Genomic DNA, 17,206 nt, shown 5'->3' with positions numbered 1-17,206 from the left:
AAAATGTAGACGCACCAGAAATAATGTGCAGATGGAAACTGGACATTAATAATTAGTTCAAACTAGATATTCTTATAAAATACAAAGTTATTATTTTGATACTAGGTTTTTTATATATTGGAAGATAAAAGACTAAAACTTGGGCTTATGAAAATAGATGAAATGTGGACAGAAATAGAAGCTACAAAAAAATAACTATTTAATTATTATGCAAATTGATAAAACTTGTTGCACGAATGTTGCATGCACAAGGTTCGTGTAAATTTTAATCATAAACATTTATAAACTTCCATGTTAATATCTTTTCAAAACCTTTATTTTAATTTAATTTTTATTATTATTTTAAATTATTTATTTTGATTTAATATTTTAATATTTTAATAGCCACAGTTTCTTCAGTGTTACTTCTAATATACATATAGCCATATAGTATTACCGTTTACTGGTAATACATTTAAAATATAGCCCAAAAACAATGTCATGCCTAAAGTACATCCTCCTTTATAATGACCAATATATAAGAAATAAAGTAACATATACACCGAGTTTCTTGATATGTGGAAGCCTGTAAAACTGACAGGATTATACAGTTTTGGAGAGAACGCTGTTATTGGTTGATCTTAAAATTAGTCAGTACTGAAAAGTTATAAGCTACCATGACAATAAATAAATAAATAAATCTATTTCTTCTTCTTCCTATTATTATTATTATTATTATTATTATTAGAAGAAGAAGAAGAAGAAGAAGAAGAAGAGCAAGAACAAGAAGAAAATGAATTATCTAAACTGATATAATGGTATGGTGATGATAACAATGATGATAGTGCTGCTAATGGTAATGATGATGAGCTGGAGGTTGCTTATGTTTTGCTTCAACATTATTTTTAACCTGATTGTGTATATTATTTTTAACCTGATTGTATATATTTGTGATCATCTAAAAAAAAACTGTTCTGCTAAAACACTTTTGGGAACCGATGAAAACTGGACTTAAATATTTGATGAAAAGAGGTACAGTGCTTTTGTGGAATTGGTTTTTATATTTGTGTGTCTGTGACACAATTCCACAAACGTGTCAGTTTTTTTCTCTCACTTCCACAGATTATCACATCATCAGCTAAGGGTGATTTACCCTAGCTGCCCTATGTTTCATCGTCTCGGAATACACAACGATGATAATGTCCTACTTTAATTCTAAGTTTGAATATCTTCTAACTAAACTGGACTATTTTAGTAATAAACTAATATCGCTCATTCGTTTTATCTAATATTAAGTGGCATAACAAGGATATCAAACCTGGGGTGGGGTGGGGGTGGGGGTGGGGGTGGGCTGGGGGTGGGGGTGGGCTCAACTGAGCTATAGGGCTTGACTTATATTTGAAAGCATACGATTAAGAAATGTTGATTTTAGGTCTAATATGATGTCAGGAGAAGGAAGTAGATAATATAAACTTGCATGCAATAGTGTTGTAAAGGAGGGTTTGGGGTACGGACGGAGTGTTTGCTCCGTACGCTAGTGGCATTGGGGCACCAAAACCATGGATGGGTGCCAGAGGTGTTGTGGTGCCAAAAAACCCTTGGGCTATCATCTTCGTCCCGACGCCATTTACCTTTAGGACGCCAATGCTTGCATGCAAAGTTAGAATGTATTTATGCTTTAAAACAAACATTGCTCTTGTGGCAGTGACAATTTGTTACTTTTGACATGACATATAATTATTATTATTATTATTATTATTATTTATTATTATTATTAATTTTGATATTTTGTTCTTGTTGGCACTGCCAATGACATCAAAGTAGAAAAGTGATAAAATATGCCTCGCTTCTGTAAAACAAGATGTCGAGAGTTCGAAACTCGCTGTGGCATCCCAATTTTTTTGCAAATACATTTTTTTGGCATTTCTTTCAAATTCGCTCATCCCAATTTTACTTTTTCAAATTTTTTATCTTGAAAATGAATGGCTTTTTTATATTGATACCCATATTTATCTTTCTATGTGTCAGGCTGCCAAACAAGAGGTCGCAATTTTTTTAACACATTTTTGTATTTTGTAATTCAATTTTTTTAAAATCTGCTCATCCTATTATTATTTTTTTATTATTATGTTGAAACAGGCAATTGAGCTAAGTACAAATACATACCAAATAGACACTACTTAAATCAATGGATATCAGGTAAAATCTAGCATTGGTCCAGCAGTCAGCAGAAAGCAGAAAGTACCGCTTCTATTGGAGAGAGAGAGAGAGAGAGAGAGAGAGAACGTCTTTACCCTAAGGGCTACGTGGTATCACTTACAAATCACTGATGCTGTTTTTTTTTTTAAAATTCTGATAGAATCCATGGTCTTTCCTTGTTATTGTGGGCTTATTCAAACATGATCGCCATAAAACACTCCAAAGGAGGTAACTATTTTTTGTTCAGGTATTATTCTTTCAAAATATATGACTAAGTTCCCTCCCCCCCCCCCCAATTTTCAATACGTTTGGAAAGGAGAGTGGCGTGTTTGAAGTACACTAAGAGTCGTGAATAAGGGATTCTAAGAAAAATGATATTCGATATCAAAGAGGAAATATAAAAGAAGAAAAAAGCACTAATATGTCGCTGCAAACTGGATTCAATAGCGGAAAAAGAGTTGATAACATATAGACCTTTGACGAATAATGCGTATGCACGTAGGGCCAGTAATGTAAAATATACCAATATTGACGGGAAACACATTTTTGGCTTAGTGTGTAAGGTCATCAAACATGGTAATTAATATTGATCAAATAAAATCAAGATTTAATCTCTTTAGTTGAAAGATCTCGCTTTGTTGAAGCCTAAGAAATTCGCGCAGTACAGGGCAGAACTTGAAAAAAAAAAATACACGCACATTCATTAATGTGGATAAAATCACTTTATGCTGATTGGAAAACACTGTTCTTGTTTATAAAATACGAAAAGAAACACTTACCTTTACTTTGCTGTCCAACTGTCGTCTGCAAAAATCTCAGCCGAATGCTGTAAATACGCCCGACCGATTATGTTTCGGCGTACTGACATCATACGTCATAGATAACAGCGCCCCCCTGTGTTTGTTTGGATTTACGCTAGCTGATTTACACTTTGATCAGACCGTTTACATTCCATACATTTCATTTAATACCACATCATTTGGAATATGAGCTGATCATTCCATTCTGTTCTTCAGACCATTTCAACTAATGCCAGATCATTTGGAATCTGAATACATCATTTCATTTATTGGGTTAAATCATTTAATTCTAGACTACATAATTTAATTTATTACTACGTCATTTGGAAGCAGATTTCATCAATCCGTTTTGTTCTTTAAATCATTTAATTTAATACCACATCATTTAGAATCTGAATTCATCATTTCATTTGTTGAGTTAAATCATTTCATTTCATACTTAGTAATTTCATTTAATAATATGTCATTTGGAAGCAGATTTCATCAATCCGTTTTGTTCTTTAAATCATTTTATTTAATGCCAGATCATTTGGAATTTAAATTCATGATTTCATTTGTTGAGTTAAATCATTTCATTTTAGACTACATGATTTTATCTAACAGCACGTCATTTGGAAGCAGATATCATCATTCCGTTTTGTTCTTTAAATCATTTTATTTAATACCAGATCATTTCATTTAACGCCACATCATTTGAAATCTGAATTCATTATTTCATTTATGGGGTTCAATCATTTCATTTCATGCTACATCATTTCATATCACACAGCATCATTTGGAATCTGAATACATCATTCCGTTTGATGTGTTAAATCATTTCATTTCACTCTACATCATTTCATGTGACACCACATCATTTGAAATCTGGATTGATCATTTCATTTGCTAGGTTAAATCATTTGATTTCATACTAGATGATTTGATTAATTTAATTTTGGCGGCGACGGCTGCCCATAATTCCATCTGGTTTATTTTTATTTGCATATGCCAGTGAATTATTTGCTGGCAATCCACCAAATGATTTTGATCTATTATTATGCCAGCTGTGATATACTCGTAATTGTGCTAGTGCTATTTTATTCGCGCGAATTGCAGTTGGGAAGTTCCCCTGAACTCAGGATTGGTTAAGCTTGCTGATATCATCGTTGTTTTTATCGGAGTTGTATTAGCCTCGAAACGTTATAGTAATTCGTTCTACGTTGACATTATTATTATTATTATTATTATTAAAATCAGACGTAGATTCTAACACACTCATTACCTCTTTGTAAATTGTAGTCAGTTTTGTGAACTCAGCATATGATATTATTCCATCACTATGGTTTGATGATATCAACGAAGATAATTTAGAGTATGCTAACGTTGCTGATTGTAATTTTATTGGATACTCAAGCAATATTGTATTTGTACATGTACATATCTTTTGCGATGATATTAGGAACACTGGTAATTGGTGTTGCAGCTGAAACACAAATTTTTATACTTACTGGTGATGTGATTGTTATTATTGATAGCAATACGCCTGTTCCAGCGATAACAGCAGACGCCGAATACACAATTATGTCAACACAAGTTACACAAAGGCTTTGGACAACTGAAGTTCAAAATGTACGACTGCACAATGGCCAGTTGTGGAAATTTTCCTTCCGCCACAAACTTAGCGAGATATTTTTTCCCTTTTCTTTTTTATTTAAATCTGTAAAATGAAAACTATTTGATAATTCCTTTCGGTTTCAAGAAAATCAAAGCGTTTCAAGATACTCCAGCAGCATTTTGACTTTTCAAGGCCTTATTGGGACAAATTCATTTTTCACGGCTTTTTAAGGTTTTCAAGGTTCCCTACGGACCGTTACTAGTTTCTGCTTTAGTTTGTATTTTTGTGTCGTTTTAGCAGAATGTCAGTTAAAATGATTTATATGCTACTTCAGAGCATGGTGTCTACCATGACTCTTTTTTTTTGTATACATTGTTTCTGATATTCAACGTCTATAATACGTAATCAGTGGAAGTCGGGGCTTCCGTTTTAGGTGATTAGGCATATACTGATTTGCCAATTTATGCTAGTAGCTAGTTAGTCACACTAATTTACTAATTTTGCTTTGTTTTCTCGTGTCGTTTCAAGAGGAATTTTTACTATACGCGTGAAATGCACCTTCACAGCGATCTTCCTTTCGGCATTGAAGGGAAGGAAAGACTGAGTAAATCAAGGAAGACAACCCACGGTTTGTTGTTGGCGATACCGACTTATTGGAGAGTATTCCCCAATTGTATGCAGCGAACGCATGTTTGAGCATGGTGTTCGGAACTGTAAGTCTAGGGGGCATGAGATTCATGCCGGATCCGTTGCATCAAACTCTTAATATTGCAGTACCGTTACGGGCCGTGCAGTAGTCATCGGCCGTCCAGCCGTCCCAACAAGGGAACCTTTTCGTTAAAAGGTCTAGCCAGATAGTTCATACACGGATATTAGTGATAGATCCGTCCGCCTAGCCACGCCGTCGGCATCTTATCATTACTCTACCGGAGATTTCAATGAGAAATCTTTTCGTTCAGTCAGGCCTTTGGTGCGGTCGGTACCGGTTATTGCCTGACCATCTTATATGTCAGCACGCGAGCCGACCACATGCCATTCACACCCGATCTGTTGCATCGATTGCATATTAAAATCGCATAGTCGCTAGCCGTTCAGCCGTTCCAAAAAGGGGGACCTTTTCGTTGAATCGGTGCAGCCAAATGTGATTTATGGGGATCTCTATGACATCCGTCCATAAAAACGTGCTGTCGACCGCATGCCCTTTATATGCCGGAGACTTCAGTGAGAAATCTCTGTTCAGCCATGCTTTTGGGTCAGCACGTGCTGATCTTCTATACCGGCAGCTTCTAAGCCGACCATTCGCCAAGAAAACAAGCCGGCAGTGCTGAACTTCAGGATGTTCACTGCTTGTCCACAAAGGAGGGCTAGTGACATTTTACTGGGAATGGAACTGAGTTTTCATACCACCTGGTATGTCTTATATGGCGCTGCAAGTAGACCCAATTAGGCATCGATGCACGGTGCCTGCAGCGAAACTCCTTCAAATCCACCATCCTTCACGTCTTACTCAGATCAACTAATGGAATAGACTGAAGTTAATTTTTAAAACGCTGTTGAGGATAATTTCTTTTTTCGGGTGTTGGCCATACCCTTATCTCTACTATAAACAACCGTTAGATCTCGTTGAGGAGGAAGGAACAGACTTATGGCGACAGACGCATTCAGAGCCGATCTCCCGGCACTTGACAAGAATGTAGTAGCTGTTCATACGTACGCTCTTCTGTGTTTTTTTTTTAGGCGGATAAATCTGTTCCATGCCCGTCAAAGCTGGTTTGGGATGTCTTTGCAGACACCCTGCAATTACTACGCTTGGGAGGTGACGACCAGGATTGCTTGGGTCAATGACCAGAGTCGCTCAGCATACTTTGGTCAATTCTTTGACGGGTTTATCCAATCTACTCTTGATATTACGTGTCGCATGGGTGAGATACATGTCGCTTATACCTTATCCCTTTCTGTAAGACTATGTTCGGGTCACTGTTGTTTTGGAGGAAAAATTAGAGGAAGTTCGGAGGTACGTAGATCAGGAACTTCACATCCACATCGCCGCTCAACCCACACAGGCGTTTCGAACCACTCAGACCCCGTCGGTGTGAATGGATTTTAAATGGCCTCAAGCCAGGGGATCTGTCACACGTGCACCAACATCGATCTCTAGGTTACAATCGTACAATGGCTGTAAGAAATCGATTTTTTAGCTCACTGGACCTCCCTGTTCTCTCAAAAGGGGGTGGGGCTGTTTCAGGTTATTCGGAGGGGCTTCGGATTTCATTCATCAACAATCCTCTCGTACCTATTCACGAATATATCGTCAGATTGGGAGATGGGTGGAGATACGGTCGCTCATAAAAGATTCAAAGCCCTGGAGCTTGTGCAAAGGTCACAATCCCCAGAGTTCTACTCAGTGCTGTTTCTTTTTCGGACAGCAAACAGCAAGTTGAGGCCCACCATCGACTTGAGTCTCCTCACTCAATTCAAGATGGAGACGGCGATGTCAAAAGCTTCTCTTTGAGACAGAGAGAGTATGCCGTCAGTCTCGATCCGACGGATACTTTCACATTCCTATCCACCTCGTTTCCCTCAAGTTTCTCCGTTTGGCTTACCACGACACCGTCTATCGATTCATCGTTCTTTCCTTTGGTCTTCACTCAGATTATGGATTTTCTCGATATTCCGGTCGACGACAGCGTACCTGGACGACATCTTCTGGAAAGACATGGTAAGTTCGACCCTACTTAAAGGCAGGAACGACGTTTTTTCACTTCTAGCTCATCTTGGCTTGCTAGTGAACTGGGAAAAGTCCGACCTCCGTCCATCTCAGAACTTTGTCCATCTGGGTATAGAGTTCTTAACCAACCGGAAACTAGTGCGGCTTCCTTATGTTCGCGTCAACAGAATCGTAAAACTTGTCGAGTCAGTTTCTGACAAAATTTTGATCCAGCGAGAGTTCTTGTGACTCATCGGTTCATTCAATGAGGCGTCAGACCTGATTCTGCTCTGCCACCTTTTTATGAGCCCCTTACATGTGTCAGTGGCCCCCCTTTTCAGGTCCCCTCAATCAAACCATCACGATCACGCACGAGATCCGATCCTTCTTCTATCCATGGTGCACTCAAGCGTGGCTAACCAGGGGAATCCTGCTGTAGAAGCCCCACGGGGAAATAACGGTATGTACCAACGCCGGTGTGTATGAGGGGTGCGCCTAACTGTTCCTGGACTTCACTACCGTTGGCGGCACATGGGAGCCACGGGAGCGTCCTCTGCAAATCAATATAATAGAATGGAGACCGTTATCATCGTTTTTCACTTCTGGGACTCTCAGGCAAAGCGCTCCTCATTAGGTCCGAGAGCTCGGTAGTTTAGACCTTTTTTCTCAAACGGGGACGTCAAATCACGCTGTGTGTCCTATTATGGCGATTTCTTCGTTGGTGTGATAATCTCCATATTAAAGTGCAAGTCAGATGCATTCTCGGCAGACTCAATGTCCTGGCCAACACATTATCCAGGACGGGCCTAGACGGAATGGTCTCTCAACCCATCGGTCTTCAACCGGATCTACGCCCTATGGGGATGCCCGATGATCGACCAATTTACGACAAGGTGGAGTCACAAGGCCTACCCCCCCCCCCCTCCAGATGCCAAGGATAATCCAGAAGTTACAGAGTTATAATTGTAAGATGATTCTGATCACGGCTGTTAGGTGGGACAAGTCCTGGGGCACCGATCTACTCGACCTGGCGATAGATCTACCAAGGAAGATCCCAGCCAACCCGAATCTATTTATGCAACCACGTTCAAGGTGTTCCATCCCTGTCCGAACTGTCTTCTTCAACATACTCTGCTCTTATCAGGACAACCTTGCAAATCAAACAATGCAAACCTTTGATTATGGAGAAAATCTCGACAGCAAGAAGGCCTTCCACCTTAAGGCTTATGAGGGGAAGTGACATTTGTTTAGAGACTAGTGCCAGGTCCATCACATTGTCCATTTGCATGCCTCAGTCCCTCGTTTGGCTGATATTTTCTCTGGCTCTTTGAGGAGAAATAGTTGGCCCGATCACTATCAAAGGCTATCGATCTATGATATTAGACACATTCCGACATCATGGCAAATGTGACACTGGGTATGATAAAGACCATGCAGATCTTTTAGCCAATTTTGATCTCCAATGACCAAAATCATTAACATTGTTTTCCAAATGGAACTTGTCCTGGGCTCTAACATGGCTCAAGTTGAGCAAGTTTGAGCCCCTATCCCACACTTCGCTAAAGTTTCTATCATACAAGACGTGTTTCCTGGTAGCCTTAGCTTCTGCATGCAGGGTCAGTGAGCTTTCATTCCCTTTCAGTCGACCCAAACTACTTTCAGTTTAGATCGGATGGTTCAGAAGTGCTCCTAACACAACCAGGCTTTGTAGTCAAAAGCCAGTTAGCATCAGTAACCAACGATGACAACTCGTTGGTTACTGATGCTAACTGGCTTTTGACTACAAAGCCTGCACTACTTGAGACACAAAGAGAAAAGTTGTGGCATGCACAAACGCCTCTTCCTCCCTGTGAAGGCTGAAACACAGGACATCACCCCTCAAGCCCTTGCTTTGTGGCTGTGGTGGGTTGTATGCTCGGCGTACTCTGAGATCTCACAAGATCAGAGTTGAATCATGAAGATTACAGTTTATGACATTAGAGCCATCTCTTATTTTCGTAGGACTGGATTCACGAGGTAGCAAGCCAATATTCCTTGTATAACATGATTAAGTAAGAATTCTCAGAGAAACATAATTTACCTAAAAATTTGCTTTCTCTGGAGATCAAAATGCACAGGATCAAATAGCTCAGGCACATAATGGATACCCAAGGTAGCCCTCAAATGGACACATGCTGGTAAGCATAAATTTGGACAAAGATAACCTGGCAAAGGACAAGTGATGACCAAGCTGGAAGAGATGGGACTTTCCCGGGGTGAGGCATCAGCCATTGCTCATGACTAACCTAGATGGCCAAAGTTAATTGCAGCCTTATGTCCAAGACTGGATGAAGAAGACTAACTAAACCAAATGTGATGGTAGTAATACCATGAATACAATAATGCAAGGCAAAGTTATCCTTACTTTCTCTGCCTCTTTAGGTAAAATTACAGATTCTGAAGTGACTATTTCACACACCCTAGTGTGTATCCAATAAGTACTCAGATTCACCAATATATTGGTGTTGTTGAAAAGCTGATGAGAACAGATAGCATTTCATAACGATATGTTTACCTTCCTTAAATAGAAGAGTTTTTTGAGGAAGAAGTTGTTTGGATAGTTAATGGTCAATACGTGGATTTTGTGCTTGAAATTGCTCAATTTCATCTGCAAGGTGGGCTTGGTCAGCATGAAAATTGAATCTAGTTGTTAACAGTGTTAAGTATTCTGATTTGTTGAAGATGTTTTATATCAAGAACACAACAACTTCTATTGATAAATATTTAAAAAATAATATAACTAATTCACTTTATAATATTAATTTTTTAATCTACTAAAAAAGGACATATAAAAATAAATTGCAACAATAATTGAGTTATGAGGGTTATGAGGTTAGGAACCAAATACCTGTTAAAAATTCCTCAAATGCTTGTTCTCAATGAAATATTCCATGTTTGAATATTTTTAGATAGTACAGTTACCTAAATTATTGCTCTTTTTTGTCTTAGTTTTTTTCTTCACATGATCTTGATTACTTGAAAAATTACCAAGTCATGCATTAACATCTTTGTTAGAATTGGTCTTATTGATGTATTCATTATTTCATTTGGATGGATTTATGTATTCAAATTATTATTTACTGGAAAAACAAAGTGCTCATCATATTCCTGGCCTGTAACATAAATTTGGAATTATAGTGAATTCAGACAAAATCATTTTTGGATTTTATTATTGTTATACATCAAAAACTGAGTATGTCACCACATCATGGACGTGCAAGGCTACTGGCACATTAACATGTTTAAGAATACAGGTGCATCAACACAATCATTCAGCATTGAAACTTATTTGGAATACCACTGGAATTCAATCTGAACTTCATACATTTAGACTTGTGATATAACTTTCTGGATTAATTGGGATTAAATTCATAATACTCTGAGTTCTTTTTGTATTCTTGGGAAATACATTATTTGTTGAATTTTACCAAACTTACTGGTTTTTGCTCTTCCTGCTCTTTAATTAAAGACGAATGAGTCTTAAGAGGCATCATTCAAGATATTTTCAGATATATCCACAAATTGTTAAATTATAAAAATTCATTTGTGCATGTTTGGCATAACATTCTTGCGAGCCAATAAAGCTAAAATCTATGTGAAAACCTTTGACTTTAAAATTTATATTAGACTGCTGTCTATCAACTTACTTATTGCAATGTAACTAAATACAAAGTCTAGTAAAATTCATTTGTTTATGTACAAGTTACTTTATTCATTGTCTTAGTGAACTGAAGTACAAAAATGCAAGCAGTTAGAGTTTACTAGAATGCCGGTTTACCACAGTACATACCATAGTTCTTTTTACTGTACCTGTACACTGCTAGTTTCTGTTGGTAAGGAATGTACAGAAATTTCTGAGGAATCTTGTTACAACATAAATTATATGAACAGCATGTTTTCATTATTCATGATAAAATAGTTCAACTTATTAACTTTCTTTTTCATAAAATTGTTGTATATGTAACACATTATTGGTGAATATTACAAATATAATTTTATTACATACCCATTTAATCTTACATGGCTGATCTGGCATGTGATACAGATGTTCACTTGTTATGGCTTAAATGATATGAATATTACAAATTTTATTACATACCCATTTAATCTTACATGGCTGATCTGGCATGTGATACAGATGTTCACTTGTTATGGCTTAAATGATATGAATATTACAAATTTTATTACATACCCATTTAATCTTACATGGCTGATCTGGCATGTGATACAGATGTTCACTTGTTATGGCTTAAATGATATGAATATTACAAAAAATTTTACATCCCCATTTAATCTTAAATGGCTGATCTGGCATGTGATACAGATGTTCACTTGTTATGGCTTAAATGATATGAATATTACAAATTTTATATGACTGCTCCAGTTGCCTAGTGGTTAGAGCGTCCGCCTCGGATGCAGGAGGTCGTGGGTTCGATCCCCGGCCGAATCATACCAAAGACTTACAAAAATGGTACTAACAGCTGCCTCGCTTGGTGCTCAGCATTAAGAGGTTAGTGTTAGGACTGGTTGGCCTGGTGCCAGGATAATGTGACTTGGTGGGACATCGTGCTAAATGTCTGCGGCATGATGCCCCAGTGCTAGACATCATATAAACTGCCACACTGCAGACATTGTAGCTATATGACTGAAAAATTGTTAAAGCTACGTTAAAAGTCCAAATCACAAATCACACAAATTTTATTTTATTACGTACCCATTTAATCTTATATGACTGATTTGGTGTGTGATCTGCATGTTCAGTATTTGAATCTGTATTGCACACCTAAATTTTCTATGACACACACCCAGCCTGGAACTACTCTTACAACTTTAAATATTACTTGATAGTCCACTTAGAAAATATCTGGAAAGAATTTTGCTACACATTTTAAATTTTTTAAAAATGCTTACACCCACCTGTAATTTTAAGAAATACAATCATATTTGGTGAAAAGGTTTGCTTTGGCTGCTATGGATAATTGAATAGTAATGTTACGTAGTGACAAACAGTTTATGTGCATTTCAGTGTATCTAGGTAAAGAAATTAGAGTTAGTTGAGGTAGACAATATCTTGGATTGAATATTTGACAGATCTCAGATGAAGCTGGTGTGCAAAGTGAGATCAGACATGAAAGAGAGAGAGAAAGCAAGTACTTTGCAGCTGAAATCCTGTATTGAAATGTTTTAAAATCCAGACAAAAGAAAGACTTGGGGAGTCGTGTCATGTTTCAAGGCATGGTTAGAAATGCCCCCTGTTTAAAAACTTTAACCCATGTTTAATGCCCAAGAGACATTCCACAATGTCTAAAATACCAAACACAGCTAAAATCCATTTCACCTTCAAAATCTCAAAACTATGGTCAGCAAAATAGCTTTTTTTCTTTTAAGTTTAAGTGGAGGGACATATCATTTGTCTATTAGAACTACCAAGGAATCAAATTTGTTTAGTATATCTGAGAATAAAACTGACAAACATTTGCAACATATAACTGGACATATCACAGAGAGCAGCAGCTGGTTTGACACAAATTTAAAAGAATTACATCTTGTTACAATATTTGTTGTAGAGACTTTACTGGGAGATGCTGGAAATTGTAGGTTTGTTTACATTTTAAATTCTTGCTACTTTTCAAGTAGAAAATATAGAGAAGAAAACAGAACAATATTGTTTAGAAATTTCTTGTTAAAAATATCAAAATGATTCTTAAAAATCTAGTCTGCATGTTAGAGATGGAATCTTAGTTTTGTTAAAAATACATGTATATGCTTAAAAATTATCACCTTTAAGTTCAGTGTAACAATAGAGAGTTTGAAAGTACTGTAAAATAATGTGCTTTCTTTATAATTTTTGAATGTATATAAGTAGTTATTCTGTGAAATTTGCCCAAAAATGTTCTTCGAATTAAAGCATGTGTATTCAGTAAGTATGGCGTATGAAGGTGGGTCACCTACTTGTCCATTAGAGAAAATACAAATGCACATGCCTTTGCAGTTCAAATCAACTCATGTATCCTATTACAACATTTTTCAAACATTCAAAGTTAAAGAGTAAATCAGCATCTCAGAAATGAAGACAGTTATGTATATTTAATTTGCATTATTTGTTGTCTTTTCTTAATGATTATACATGTATATATATATATATATATATATATATATATATATATATATATATATATATATATATATATATATAACTTGTAATTGACTTCAGTTCAAAATCAAATTTACTATTTACCTGAAATAGGGATATTGAGTTTATAAACAACAGAATACATAGTTAATGTTTTCTCCATGATTGTGGATGAAATATTTGGATCATTATCAAATGAGGTGTGTGTGTGTCATTTAGATTTTTAACATAGCTTTAAAAAATTCAAAGTCATATCGCTATGAAGTCTGCAGTGTGACAGCTTATGGTGATGTCTAGCACAGGGGCATCATGCTGCAGACATGTAGCATGATGTCGCACCCAGTCACATTATCCTGATACCAGGCCAACCAGTCCTAACACTAACCTCTTAATGCTGAGCACCAAGCGAGGCAGCTGCAAATACCATTTTTATAAATCTTTGGTATGACTCGGCCAGGGGTTTGAACCCATGATCTCCCGCATCTGAGGCAGACGCTCAAACCACTAAGCCATCGGAGCAGTCATTTGAGTCTAGGACACTGGAATTGCCCCATGAAAAAACTGGTCTACTCTATATTTGCCATGATCTTCATTGTAATTTTAATAATTGACCTTATCTTCTTGACAATGTTGACAATTTAGAATGTGCTAGAAATGAACTTTTGACCCTTAACCTGGTTCTATTTTTCCATCTTAGTTTTGTTTATAAAAAATATAATATTTTTACTTGAGATATTACTTATTCTTGCTTTAACATCTTTAGCAAAATCAGTCATATTGTTGAGTTTAGTATTTGATTTGGGTGGATTAATTATTCAAATTATTATGCACTGGAAATACAAAGTGCTTATCCATGCTATTCTTAAACTGGAACATTAATTTGGAATTATAGTGATTTCAGACAAGAACATTTTTGGATATAAAGATGTGATATATCAAAAGACTGTTAGCACATCACCACACTACAGGCCACTGGCACATTAGTAAATTTTAGTCTACAGGTACACCAACACCTTCATTATTGGAATTTATTTGGAATACCACTGGAATTTAGTTTGAACTTCATACATTTGGACTTGTGGTAAACTTTTAGTACTATATGGGATTTAATTTACAATACTGTAAGTTCTTTTTAAATTTTCACTTTGTATTCTAGGGAAAAAAATTAACTGTTGAATTTTACAAAACTTGTTGGTTTTCACCTCATTTGTTACTTAGTTTAAGACACTGAGATGTAGCAACATCTTAGCTCCAGTTATGTAAATCACTTGGGTATTTTTCAGAAGTTGTACAATATCTTTCGTAAAATGCCTAATTCACATTTTATAATAGTATGCATTACAAAATTTGGGGCCCCGAGTGGCCAAGTGGTCTAAAACGCTCTCCGTTATGGATCACTGCCATCTCACCTCTGTCTGCGTGGGTTCGAGTCTAGGATTCAGCCAATGTGGGTATGTGAGAAAGCTTGCCAGTAGCTTCTTGTGGGTTGCTGGTTCTTCCCGGGGTTTTCCCGGGTTCTTCCTCCACCATTAATACTGGCTGCCATGCATAGCCTATCGTGTGCTGAAAAATGGTGTTAAACCCCACACCACCACCACCATTACAAAATTTTAAAAAGAATATGTGACTAAAAATAGGATATGCAATTAATACAAAACCATTTAAGTTTCGTTCTGAGTCTGGGAAACAACTCGTTTAATACAGCATAGGAACGTAACAGCCCCAAAATACTCCTACCCACATCAAGCTCATTCTTTCTGCTTACTTGGAACAAAACACAGTTTTGCCTGTATCTTTATGATCCATTAGTCACATGTGTCATGTATGCCAATGTGGTGGCCAAATGGAATTTTGTTAAACATTTACCAGATCCATATATATATATATATATATATTACAAAAATTTAAATGAATGTGTTTTGGATGGCCACTGTGGTAGTTATATTTCTGAGGAGACATCCAGTGGGTACCATTTTCATTTAGGAGCCACTAGTCCTCATAAGGTGTCTAATTTAGTAAAAAGCCATGTTCATGACCATCTGTTCAGGAGGAGTAGCAATAACAAGTTTCAAGATGGCCACTATGGCAGCCATATTGGATGTTAGATAGGTACCATTTTAATTTAGGACCAAGAAGATATGAAAATCTTCAGTAAAATCCCCATGTTGATATGATCATCAATTCAGGATGAGCAGTGATAGGATTTTCTATGTGGCCATTTTGCATGTCCAAAGACTTGTCTGATAGACACCATTTTCATGTAGACCCAACTTAACATCTTATCAGTTAGGAAAACTCTATGTTGATACTGAAATCCATTCAGGAGTAGTGATAATACAGTTTTCAAGATGATTACACTTAATATCTGAGAGGCACTATTTTCATTTAGGACCAACTAGATATCAATCTTAATCAGTGATTTTGTGAAAGCCACATGTCCATATGACCATCTGTTCAGGAGAAGAGTAGTGACAAAAATATTACTGACTATATTTGAAGTCAGACGGACACCATTTTAAGTTAAGGACCAGCTAAATACCATAATACATGTACTTAATCCCCAATGCTGATGTGACCATACATTCTGAAAATTCTCAAGATGGCTGCTCTTAAGGCAATTTAGAATGTGTGAGAGGCACTATTTTAATTTAATAAGATCAATATATATATATATATATATATATATATATATATATATATATATATATATATATACCTTTAGATAAATGTATTGGTAAACATTTATGGCAGACCTCCCAGAAGTTTAGGCGTAGTAATAACAACCATATTGCAAGTCATCTATCAGGATCAAGCTATACATCTTGTTTTGCTTTTTAACAAAATGAAAACCCATGTTGACATGATCATACATTCAGGAGTAGTAGCAGTAACAAAATTTTTTACGATGGCTGCTGTTCTGGCCAAACTGGATGTGTGTGGGGAATTCAAGACCAGCTAGACCTTAAGATAAAAGTGGAAAGTGTGATGGCAGTCATCCCATTAGTTTTAAGAGTAGCAATAAACTTGTATTAACAAATGATAGTCAAAAGACCAAAGCATAAGTGTTTCTCTTCTTGACCAGCAGAGCTAAAGATCAGAGGAAAATATTATTTTCAAAGGGACTACAGTATGATGCAGTAACAGCTGACTGGCTCATTGTAGCGATATATTGAAGAGATGACAAAATGTAAGTACACGTAGGTGTTAAATAATTGTGCTTTTTCTGTACCTGCAGCAAAATTAAAGCATAACTAGATTTTTTCAAGTCTGGATTGCTCTTGAGTGTAGTTTATATTATAAGACAGAAGTCTAAGTGCAGTGTCATTTGATGACCAATGTAAGATTAAAACACATGGACTTGCATACTTTGCTCGTAAAAGAATGAAACCTGCTTACTCAGGCTTTTAGCCTCGAGTTCCGTGTCAAATGTCTTAGAGTGATGCTTTGATTGTGCACTCATCACATCCAGGTTTTACATGTATCCAAACTGGAACATCATGGGAGTGATTTGCACCCTGAGGGGTTTTACTTCACTCTGATGATGGTAAATTGTTATATTTATATCTGTGTGGAACAAGAGCCTTTCAAAATGTCAGAAACTTTATGTGCATGGATCCTAAGGTTACTTTACTCTTACAAAATTAGGTTATCATAACCTACTTTTAACTTTCTGTCAGTATAGTTCCTGAGATATACACAGCCTCCATTTGCCATGTGTCCTGCATATCCCTTAACAAGATTTTAACATATCAGGA

Source organism: Sinohyriopsis cumingii, chromosome 2, assembly GCF_028554795.1.
Source record: "Sinohyriopsis cumingii isolate HCF-2022 chromosome 2, ASM2855479v2, whole genome shotgun sequence".
Classification (NCBI taxonomy): domain Eukaryota; kingdom Metazoa; phylum Mollusca; class Bivalvia; order Unionida; family Unionidae; genus Sinohyriopsis; species Sinohyriopsis cumingii.
This window is presented reverse-complemented; position numbering follows the sequence as displayed.